Here is a 12,354-nt window from a genome sequence, read left to right on the forward strand (position 1 = left end):
TAGCATTAGCTTCAAAGGGACTTTTAAGATGTATGCTAATGCATTACAGTGATATTGGGAATTCAAAGACAAAGCAAGCATAGAAAATACACACGACTTTAAAATCTGAGTGATAGTTACAACAAATTATGGTATTCCCTGCATTATTCCAAAATTTTGAAAATTTCCATCAAAATTAGAAAATTTACTGTGCACCATCTTGCAAATGGCCACATGGGGGCAACAGAGTACTACACAAGAGAGGAGCTCAAACAGGATGCAACATGGTCAATCACTCCATCAATCCATAATTCATTTATATCTTGTCTTTTTGTTTAATTGACTTTAATGAGCTTTTCTGAGCAGATAGAAGAAAAAGGATCAGGTAATGGCGGCATCCACCTTTGCTGTCAGGAGGCAGAAGTAAGCAGATCTCTGGGAGTTCAAGACCAGCCTTGAACATAGTGAGACCCTGACAAGAAAGAATGAGAGAAGGAAAAGGAAGGGAAGAAGAAAAAAGAGGAAGAAACACATGCACGCGCGCACACACACACACACACACACACACACACACACACACACACACACACACACACACTCCTGCCTTCCAGAGGCCATGTATGTAGTTCTAGCAAGCCCATGAGAGACAGGTACTGTTACCCTCCCTACTTTAGAAATGAAGGTTTGGGAAGTTAGAGACCTTTCGTCTTCTGAGGTTGCCCCTGAAAAGAGAGACAAGGAAGACTAATAGCCAGAGATCAGGGAGAATTGGAGCAAACCAGTCTTCTGGGGAGGATAAGTCCATTGTGCTCAGGAATGCACACAGCTGTGGTTGGTTGCACAAGAGCAAGCCAGTCAGCATTCCAAATGGAGCAGGAAGGGCTCACTCCTGAGTAGAGCCATGGACAGCTGATAGCTTTGTGAGGGGAGAGAGTCAGTCTTAGTTACAGATGTAACTCCTGGTAAATCAACCATGTCCCAGAGGATGGCCCCACCCAAGAATACAGCACAAACTGGATTTGGTGGGTGGTTTGTTTGTTTCTTTCTTTCTTTCTTGGCTTTTCTTGCAGCTTCTCAGGAAAGAGGGAAGCTAGGACCTAAGCCTAACAGCCAAGCCTCAGAGAGCCATTAGTATGGCTATCCCACTTTAAGAATGTGTTTCTAGAGGTGGGGCTGTTGGTAGGCTCTTCAGGGTTTGTCTGCCTGACATCACAGTTCTAAAGGATACACACACACACATCTATATATGATGTATATAGATGTGTGTGTGTGTGTGTGTGTGTGCGTGTGTGTAATATATATGTATATATATTAGGTATCTTGATATGGTCAAGAAAAATACACTGGAAATCCCAACTCAAGAATGGGCATGTAGGCTGGGTGTGGTGGCTCATGCCCATAATCCCAGCACTCAGGGAGGCAGAAGCAGGCAGATCACTGTTGAGTTTGAGACCAGCCTCCAGGATAGCCAAGGTTACACAGAGAAACCCTGTCTTGGAAAAAAAAGGTACGGGGGGGAGGGGGTGTAATCTGACCATATTAGCTGACCTATCCTCTACTAAATGATTGGTCCACAGAAGCATGTAATTTAAGATTGATCAACCAGAGACAATACTGGGACTTGTAGCCTGAGTTGGGGAAGAGACAGACTTTTTCCTGATAAGGTGGCTAAGTGCTAAGGTTTAAGGCTGGGATTCCTTTGGGCCATCCTTGCCACCCAAGTACTTGGGACAGAGCAGGCTGGGTGAATAGACCATGCGAAGGAAGGAGAATTGAAAGATAAACAGACTTGCTGACATCTTGGGCCTCCCTCACCTCTCTCCTCAGCCTCAATCCACTTCTACCAGTGGGTACTTAGAGGATGCACTGAGCACTGAGCCGGGCATGCTAGGTATCTGTCACTTTGAACAGAGTCCAACTTAATGAACAACTTTGAGGTAGCAAGGACCAAGCTATCGTCAGGGGATATAAGATCTGAGAGCGTCAGTCCAGATAGAATTTACTAGGGGGAAAAAATCTTGTTTCCGTACATGACAGGTGTCTGAAGAGGCCTGAGACAGAAGGGCTGCAGTTTGGCTACACGGGTATGCCCCTGGCTCCCGGAGTGAAGAGTGTGAGTCAATTCCTTGGAGGGGGAGATATGTCTACAGCAATCAGAGGAAGCAAAACTAAGAGACCGGAAGATAATTTTGTTTGTTTGCTTGTTTGGTGTGTGTGTGTGTGTGTGTGTGTGTGTGTGTGTGTGTGTGTGTGTGTGTTTCTTGTTTATCAGTTGCCTATTGGATTAGTTTTGTGGGACAGGGCCTCTCTCAATAACTTAGGCAGGACTAGAGAGCACTGCATAGCCCAGACTGGCCTTGACCTTGAGGGAACCCTCTGCCTCCCTCAGCCTCTCAAGTACGTAGGTTTCAGGTGTGAGCCAGCATCTGGCTACTCCCTTCTTGACACTGCAGGTACAAAGTAGCAGTTCCTTTGTGTCCAGGACCCAGGACTATATTATGCTATAGTCACACTCAACAACACACCCTCTATTCTAAAGACTAGCTAAGGGCTAGAAGCCAAGCTGCTTTTTTCCCCCCTTTGAGACAAGGTCTCAATATGTAGACCAGGCTGGCCTTGAACTTGAGATCCTCCCAATATACCCAAACTTAGCAATAATGTTTTTTACTTTTATTTTTGTTGCAGGATATTCTATCCTATTGTGAACCCCAAGATTGTGGACTGTAGAGCCCTGTTTCTTGTTTGGTGTGGTTGAGCCCTAACACACACCTTTAATCTAAGAACTTTCTATTTATTGTAAGCAGGTGATTAAAGTGTGGTTCAGCCAGCCCTAGTACACGCCTTTAATCCAAGAGCTTTCTATACACAGGATTTAATAAAAATTAACTCTAGGTCAAGAGGCAGAACAAGAAACCAGCTGACAAGGAGTAAAGAGTAGGAGGGACTTTGAGTTGAAGGGTATTTAAGACAGCATGGATAAGAATGGGCTTTTTGAGCTTTGCGTTAGCAAGCTCTTTGGCTTTTAGATTTTTGCCTTTTCCTCCTGGGATGTTAACTGAGCAAACGAGCATTTGGGCTTTTTTCCTCTGAGATGTGAGCTGAGTAGAAAGGTCAGCTGGATGCTTTCTCTGCCTCTCTGAGCTAGCATGTTTTCACTCCAACATCTGGCTCCTGAGTCTTGATTGCTAAAAATGAACAATTTGGGATTCTCATTCTTTAAAACAACAAGTTTCTTTCTTAATTTTATATGTGTGAGTACTTTGCCTGTATGTATGTATGTGTATATGCATGTGTGTGTGTGTATGAATGTATGTATGTTATGTATTTATATATGTGTGTGTGCATGTGTGTGCATGTGTGTGTATGTGTGTGTATGTATATATATATGTTTGTGTGTGCATGCCTGGTACCTATAAAGGTAAGAACCCCGTGGAACTGGAGTTACAGATGGTTATGAACTGTGTAGGTGTTGGGAACCAAACACAGGTCCTCTACAAGAGCAACAAGTGTTCTTAACTGCCCAGCCACCTCTCCAGCCCCTAGCAACAATGCTTTAATAGCAATAAAGAGGATCAATACACCTACTGTACCTCCCAAGGGCTTCTCACTCTCTAAGAATAATTTCAAAATCCTCATCCAGGCTTGAAAGCCCTGCGTACTCCTGCCCCTCCCTAGTCTGTTACATCTTTCTCCATCTGTTCCACCTTCTTTGGATTTTTCCATTTTTCCCACACACCAGGTTCTTTTAATGTTCACTTTCTGTGTATCCCTCCACCTCCAGGCCCATCCTTTGATATGGTGGTCCCATCTGCCTTAGGATCCCTCTTCTCAAAGTGGCAGCCTCAAGCTCTCAGTTTAGAGCTGAGGTCAACATCTGGCCTTCCTCCCACATCCCTGCTGTCCACTTTGTTGACGTCATTGTTTGACTGTGGCAGGTGAGCGCCCGGTGCACAGGCATCTTGATCTGCTTTGCTCATGGCTGTATCTCTGTACCCATAGCGCACACTGCATGTGTGATGGTTAATACCATCAAGGACAAGTCTCGAATCACAGAGGAGATGAGCCCCTGGGTGCCCCTGTGAGGGATTACCTAGATTCAAGTAACTGAAGAGTAGAGTCCCTGAATGGGGAGGGAGGGGGCAGTGCCACCTTTGAGTTGAGACAATAAAGGGTCGCAGACTAGTTGAGCACTGCTATGCCACTGCCCACTCCCTGAATATAAATGCGAACGAGACTTCAAACTGTCACCATGATATCCCTGCCCTGATTGACTCCGCCCTTCGACTGGGAGCAGAGCTAAACCCTTAACAGGCTTCTCCTGGGTATTTTATGGCAGCAACAAGAAAAGACAACTAACTTAGCATACAATGGGCTCTTGGGAACTATCCATGAAACCTGCGCTTGGTGGTAACAACCATTCCCACTCCGTTCCAATACAGCATTTGGTCCCTCACTGTAGACAGATGCTCATTTAATCCCTCAGCATTTACTGAGCCGCTCTGATGTGCTGGGCACCAGATTTCTGCCTGGAGACAATGTAGAGAAAATAGGCAAATCCCCAGACTTCCTAGGACTTACCTTCTAGGTTAGAGGAAGAAACAATAAAAACCAAAATAATCCTGATAATCACTGAGAAGGAGAATAGAGCGTGTGAGAATAGAGTCACACGGTGGTGACTGGGGAAGAGGCCTCCCTAGGTAAGGCAGTCAGAGGAGGCTATCAGAGGTGGTGCCTATAGTGGCTGAAGGCAGAGAGCCGGGGGAAAGAGTGTCCCAGGGCAAGCACTGAACCATGGCAGAGGCAGCAGCGAGCTCAGAGGGACAAAGACTTGTGTGGAGAGCTCCTGGGAGATGCAGAGAGGGATTGGAGAGGCAGGCTGTTTTATTAGGGTTTCTATTGCTGTGATAAATGCCATGACCAAAAGCAACTTGGGGAGGAAATCATTTCTTTCATCTTACAGTCCCTGGCCACACTCCATCACTGGCGGATGTCGGGGCTCAAGGCTGCAGCCAAGAGGCAGAAACTGATACAGAGGCCATGAAGGCATGGCTTTCTCCCCACGGCTCACTTAGTCAGCTTCATTACAACAGCCATGACCATCATCTCAGAAATAGCACTGCCCACATCAACCAAGAAAATGCACCACAGGCCAGTCTGGTGGGGGCATTTTCTCAATGGAAGGTTCCTCTCTCCAAATGACTCCAGCTTGTGTCAAGTTGACTTAAAATTACCCAGCATGTGTATCTTTGGTCCAAGAAGCAAAACTCAGAGTTGTACCCTCTTGAATGTTCTGATCACATGACCCTGTTTGGTACTCAGCTCTGAGGGAAAAGGGCAAAGACCAGCCCCAGAGTGATACTGTCTGAGTCTATCCCCAACCCTGGGCTTCTAGCAGTGGCTCTGTAGCAGCCCTTCCAAGTTCTCTAGGCTGCATCCTCATTGACTGAGCCAGAGAAACAACAGTGCCTGCCATCTAATGGGTGGAGGAGAGGTCTTCTTAATTAGCTTTGGGCTGTAAAAAGAACACAGTAAGGCTCAAACTGTCAACTATAGTCATTCTCTTCCATTTTTTTTTTTTCTTTATCACTTTAATACTTATTTATAGGCTTGGAGTACTATGGTATGTGCCTAGAGGTTAGAGGACAATTTTGGGGGGTCGTGACTTTCTCTTCACACCATGTGGGTCCTGTGGATCAAATTCAGGTAGTCAAGGCCTTTACCTGCTGAGCCATTGTTATGGTCCCTTCTTTGTCCCCTTAATTACAAGACACAGACAACCTACTCAAGTTATATCAGGAAGGGGAGGGTGAAGTCTCTTGGTGATTTCATGGCAGCATGGTGGGTACACACAGGTTGTTCTGATGCCACATGGCTTTGTTCTCAAATGCGCTGGCCTCGCCCTTAGCCGCCATTAGCTCCACCCACCACATCTCACCCCTCATGACTTCAGTCTCCAGGTGTCCAGTCTCACCGTTCCACCTCTGACCTTGTCAGTGTGGCCATTGGTCTTTTGCTCCTCCTGCTAACTTCCCAGCATTTTGTAACTTCTGCTTAAACTTCCTTTTTAAAAAGGCCGCCTATTGGCTTAAATCACAGTCAACCGTACTTCCCTTTGGGTCAGTGGCCATCTGCAGCTCAGTCCACTGGGGCAAGGAGATAAGGTTGATACCAAAAGTGTCCTGTAAAGTCACTGCGGCATGGCAGGCACAACAGGGGTGACTGACATTCCTTCTGTGATTCTGTAGCCTCTGCCCATACAGCAAGTGGGCACTCAGAGCAGGAAGAAATAATAATCAGCCTCCCAGTCCTTTGTCTTAGAGACAAGAAAACTGAGGCTAGCCTGGGAAAGAGATTTCCTCCAGTCAGTGGCCAGAGGGAACAGTGGAATTTCCACTCAAGTTTTTCCCTTGAAGCAGGTTTGATGCAGTCAGCCATTAGAAGCCTAGCAGTTTACTCTTCCTTTCTATTGGTGCACAGAGATGGAGCAGGTGACAGTGTCACCAGGGCCTGCGGCAGCAGCAGTTGGGTAGACTGTGTGCATTACAGATTGTCCTTTCCAAATTGCTGTGTGAGACACTGCCTCTTCTTTGCCACACATTCCTAACAAAGGTAGGCTCATTGGGCTGTGCCACTTGAAAGGTCATTCACCGGTGTCGATCAAGGCTGAGATCGACATTCAGGTCTGGGTAACCCCAGGGCCTTTGCATATATACTCTTGATGGAAGTTCACCAAACCTGCACGCACGGCCTGTAGGTGTGGGGGAGTGCTGAGGGCCAGGGGGCAAGGGTCAGGGTAGTCAGAACCCTTGGTTCTGCCTGTTCCAGTTAGATATGTTCTGGTCAACTTTTGTCAACATGAGAGTTATCTGGGAAGAGGGAAGTCAATTGAGGTGGCCTGTAGGCAACTCTGAGAGACAGTTTCTTGATTAATGACTGATGTAAGGGGGGCAACCCACTGTGGGAGGTGCCACCCCTGGCTAGGTGGTTGTGGGTTATGTAAGGAAAGTAATTGTGCTGGGACATTTCCTCCACCTGGACTTGAGACTTGGGTCTCAATCCTCTCCTGTCTTCAGCTTCCTATCTTATATACTCAATCTCCCACCTAATATAGACACATATACTCTGTGTAGGGCTAGAGTAAAAAAAATGAGAGGACAGAAAGTGTTCCTGTAGTAGTAAAGATCAATGTGGCACAAATGTAGAGAATGAGATTTATTCTCCATATCAGCATTTAATGAATTAACAAATGATGGATCTATTTCCCACAAGAAGCTGGGACAGACTTAAACTCCTTAAGTGGTTGTTGGAGTAATCAGGCCTCCCAACCATCGGGGACGTGGTGATCACAGAATCCTGGGAACTGGGTCCTGCAGCAAGCAGGGAAGCAGAAAACGACACCATGGAATCCTAGCTGAGAGTGCCAGTTTCCTGTTTGTAAAGTAGGGAAACAGAATCCACCTTTCTGGGTGCTTGTGTGGACACAGAGAGGGAAGGCAGGTGACACACTCTGCACATAGCACACACTTGGTGGGTGTCATCACTGGCAGGTGGGGAACTGTATTTGACTGAGCAGTGTATAATGCTGTTAGTGCACAGCAGTTAGCGACTGCTGTGTAGGTACCACCCTAGAATTGAGTGGGACTGAAAATCATCGTCAATTGTTATTACTCTTGGACTCCCAGGATACAGCAGCTCTCATAATTTCCTGTGGGAAGCTCTTCTTTAATGGTACAGTCTGGATATGGATGGTAGTAGCCTTGTGACTAGGGGGTGGTCTATTCCTGCTTAGAGTTGTCTAACCCCATCCTTGGGTTACTTTAAAAGTGGGCCTGTGGCTGGCTCTGTTCTAAGCATGGAAAATCAAGCCCAAGATGTTAGTTCTCCTGAGGGCTGAGGAGATGCAGGGAGCAGAAGCATTTAGCATCCTTGAGTAGCCATTATATGAGGCAGGTTGTGGTGTGTTATCTTGAGAGAAACAGGCCAAGACAATGCTTATCTCATCCCTGCCTCATCACAAACTTGGAGACAGCTCCAGTCTGGGATTTCAAATGTGGTGGCCAATACATTCTCTCTTGCTTAGGGCTACTTGGGTTGGAGAGTTTGTCATTTATAAAACAAAATTTTTTTCGAGACACTTTCTTTGTGTAGCCTGTCCTAGACTCGGTTTGTAGACTAGGCTGGCCTCAAACTCACAGTGATCCGCCTGCCTCTGCCTCCTGAGTGCTGGAATTAAAGGCGTGCACCACCACACCCGACTAAACCAAACTTTCTTAAACAGATTTTGACTATGAAGTAAACATATCAGCCATAGATGGTGTGTACTTGCCAGTAAAGCAGTCGGACAGCTAAAATTTGCCCTTTGCAAATTTGAGCCTAGGAGTTAGAGACACAGTGTTGGCTATTCATCTGACTCAAGCCACAGGGAAAACCTTCCCTGCCTGGCTCCCTTTGTAAGCTTTGATAACATTGTAGACTTTATAATCTTTGTAAACCCTCAAGGAAGGAAAGCAGCCAGGCTCCTCCCAAGACCTCTCTACCTGTCACAATAGCTTTTTCCAGCCTCTATACCTGTCACAAAGGTCATCTCCAATCCCTCAATAGGATCCCTCCCAGACTATGCAAATTTCAGGTGAAAAGTCTAAACAAAAAGCCAACAATCCTTGAGCAGGAAAACCTACCAATGCCAGGGCTCCCCTAAACTCAGGACTTGAAATTCCACCAATCCTCACTCTGGTAATATCCACCCTGGAACACCCCCTAAGAAATCGTATAAAAAGGCTGTATCCGCTCAGCAGCTACCCCGGGATTCATCCCTCCAATAAATATCTTTTATGAGAATTTGCTGCCTGGTATGACTCTCTCATCCAAAGAAACAATGAGAAGTAGAGCCAGGCTGAGGCTCCTGAGCTCCTCAGCTCAGCTAGGGATAACTTCCCCTGGGAGCTGCAACACCTCTGCTGAGGAGGCTTCCTCTCAGAGCTGTGTGGTTCCTGGGCTTCCAAGTCCCAGGACACCTTTCCATATGAGAAGGAGAGCCAATACACAGTTCTGTTAATTATTGAGTCGGAATTGATTGGAGTGATTGTTTTGTGCAATTAAGCTGTGAACAGCTTCAGAGTTGGAGGATAGAAACTGGGTCTCATCCATCTGTGTCCCCAACAGCTAATTTGGGGACATAAAAAGATACTCGTTGGATGAAAGGCTTCTAATTTGGGGCTCCTGGATGAGCACAGTTGCTATGACAAGTAAACAAATTGTGGAATGCATATTTAAAGTGTAGCCTTCTAGAAGGTTCCATAGCAGAAGAACTTGGCTTAGCAAGAAGCCACCACAAAGTGGTAGGATTTGGATGGATGTGGTAGTCACTGGGGTTGTGGAAAAGACCCTTTTGCACAGAGACTGTCACATGAGCATCCACCAGAGGGAGCTTCAGGCCCTGAAGTCTTCCTTGATTGTGGGAGTGTGTGTGTGTGGGGGGGGGGGGGGGGGGCTTGCTAGAAGACAATTTCTAGGTAAGGATACCTGACCCAGTCTTAGGGCCATGAATACACAGCATGAGACACATGAAAAGTGCATGGCTTGGTAAACAGATGCTTCAAATCCTCATCCCTGCACTACCATGCTTGGGTAAGCTACTTAGCCTCCAAAAGGTGCAGGATTGAGTCTAATAACAACTACCTCAATGGCTGTTTTAATAAGAAATTTCCTGAGGAAATGTAACCTAAGGCTTGGGACAGAAAGTACAGGTTAATGGTGCACACACACACACACACACACACACACACACCTATCTAAAAGGTACATTGTGTTTAGACAACAAATGCTAAAATTTTACATATGCCGTGATGCGAGACACTAGCGCCCTGTGGCTCTGGCAATTTGTCCTTGCTTTCTTAGGATACTTCTTGGAAGGTTGACCAGCTCCCGCTTCCTCCTGGTCCTAGTTCTCCATGCCCAACCCTATCTCCCTGGCCACGTTCTTGGGGCTCTATACTTGAAGCCATCAGTCGTTGCAATCTTGGCCGAGAGAGAGGAAGCACACAGGCAGAGTGGACTGAAGGGTAGGAACGCCACCCTGGGCCCTCTCTGCCTACAAGGTGTCAAGTTACCCTTGCAAACAACCACAGAATATGTTTGAGAAAAAGTTAAGCTGTTTTATTTCACAGGAATAGCTCCACATCAAACCAGCAGGCACCATCAGAATACGCAACAGAGGATCCAATCAGACACTCTATAGGACGGGCATTTGGTCATTAGGTAGAGAAACGATACCCAGAAGAGGGCAACAGTTAGCATCACATGGGGACAGGCAACCAGCAATTTCCTAGGGTGTTTTCGGTTTGTTTTTCCTGTCACAACTTGGGGGGAAGAAGAAAAAGCAAAGGAAAACAAAATAGACCAGCCACTCTGAAGCAATCAGAAGCAAACCTATGGCCAAACCATGTAAACAGTCACACTGCCTGGAATGAGGGCCTGGGCAGCAGAGCTGGCCTCGGCCCACTTCCGTCTAGGGAAGGAAAGTGCACTCCGGAAGTTCCACTTCAAGGAACAGCTTTGTGATTGGCCTGGGACAGTTCTCACAGAAAGGAGACGTCAGCAAAGAACAGCAAGAGCTGTTTGGCCAGTAGTCCCAAAGGATGGGACAATAGAATGCTGGCAGATCAACGTCAGAGAGGCTAAGAGGTCTCAGACTGACAGTGACAGTCCCTTCTGGCAGTTCCCTGGGCAGCTTTCGGAGTATGGGGAACTCCCCACTTCAAATTCAGCTCAGTGGAGAAGAGACCCCAGAGAATCAAGGAAGTGGACATGAACCGTCGGCATCAGCTCTGCACAACAGAAAATCGGCTAAGCCACGCCTCAGCTCACCCCTTCCTGCCTTTTCCTCCCTGTCACACCTTTCCCTCCCAGTCCAGCAGGACCCATCACCACAGCTAGAAGCAACACCACCCTGCACCCCTTTCTGGGTTTCTCAGGAGAATGAGGTGTTTTGTTCCAGTGTGGAACCAACCATCAGGAAGATGAGAAATTAGAAACAGAAAGGCTGAGAGGGAGGACCATGGTGTTAGTCCTTGGGGTTTTCCAGAACTTGGTCTGAATGTCTGTGTGCTGACCACTCGATACCCAAGTACCAGGTCACAAGACATCTTCTGCATCCATGCCTCCTGAAGACCAAAGGATCGCACCCATGCATCCATGCCTCCTGAAGATCAAAGGACCACACCCAACAAGGCACTCCAGGAGATGCCAACGAAGGGAGCCCTGTGTACAGGCTTCTTTCCCACCAGCTCCCCTTTGTGTACCACAAACCAGTTTAAAGTGTTTATAAGGCAGATCTCTGAACTGCTGGTTCCAGCCAGTAGCCAAGGGATGGCTCCATTTCCCTGTATCTCTTCCCGCTCAGATTTGATTTCTTCACTGGATGTAATCAACCTTCCCGTTTCTTAGGAATCCATTTCCCTCCTGACCCCTGGTTTAGTGACTTCAGAGAGAAGACTCCCTAGTCTTAACTCCCACACCCACAATTCCCTCCAGTTGTGTGCTCTGTCCGGGGTTCAAAAGGCGCTTCAAGGTGAAAAGTTAGCACTGAAAACAAAGAGAGGCGACAGTTGTTCACAGGATCCCACAGCTCAGAGCAGCTCGATGACGAGGAAAAGAGAAGGGAGGGCGGGGAGGGCGAGTGGGGTCGGAAGCTCAGCTTGTTCTCAAATTGATCGGAGAAAAGGTCTTTAGCGGCAGCTGGGCCACATGGTGCCCAGAAAACTAGACCAGGAATTAATTGTCTTTGGTCAGTTTTAATTAAATGAACATCTTGCTGGTTCATTCCTAAAACAGACTGAACACTGGTTATACACAAAAACAAAAGGCTTGACCTTGGGGTAAGTTGGAGGTTAAAAAAAAAATGCCCGTTATCAACTAACTGATCATTACACCTTTCAATAATGGTGATGAGCATCAGTAGACACCACTTCCCCTTGTACGCTTGGCTATATTGAGGACTACTAACTATGTTACTACACCCCCCACCCCAATCACTGTACAATTAGGTTTCTGGTATTTGTTTTTGTTTTTTGTTTTTTTTTTACATCGATCTATCTACTAGGTGCAAAGATTTGGTGAGTGGCATTGGCTATACTGTAATTGTAGCCTTCTTAAAAAAAATTACAGTTTCACATTTTAACAGTTACTTTCCAGCATTTAACAAATACAGCAATATATAGTGGACTAAAAACAGGCAGGAGTTGGAAGGGAGATGCTCACACTAGATAGACACGGATGGGACTGAACTGGGGCCTGGGGGCGGCTGAGACATGCAGGGGACCAGATGAAGGCGTGTTTTGAGGGTGGGGGTGGACAATGTTTTTCCATTTGTTCTGC

This window comes from Acomys russatus, chromosome 13 (assembly GCF_903995435.1).
Source record: "Acomys russatus chromosome 13, mAcoRus1.1, whole genome shotgun sequence".
In the NCBI taxonomy this organism is placed as follows: Eukaryota; Metazoa; Chordata; class Mammalia; order Rodentia; family Muridae; genus Acomys; species Acomys russatus.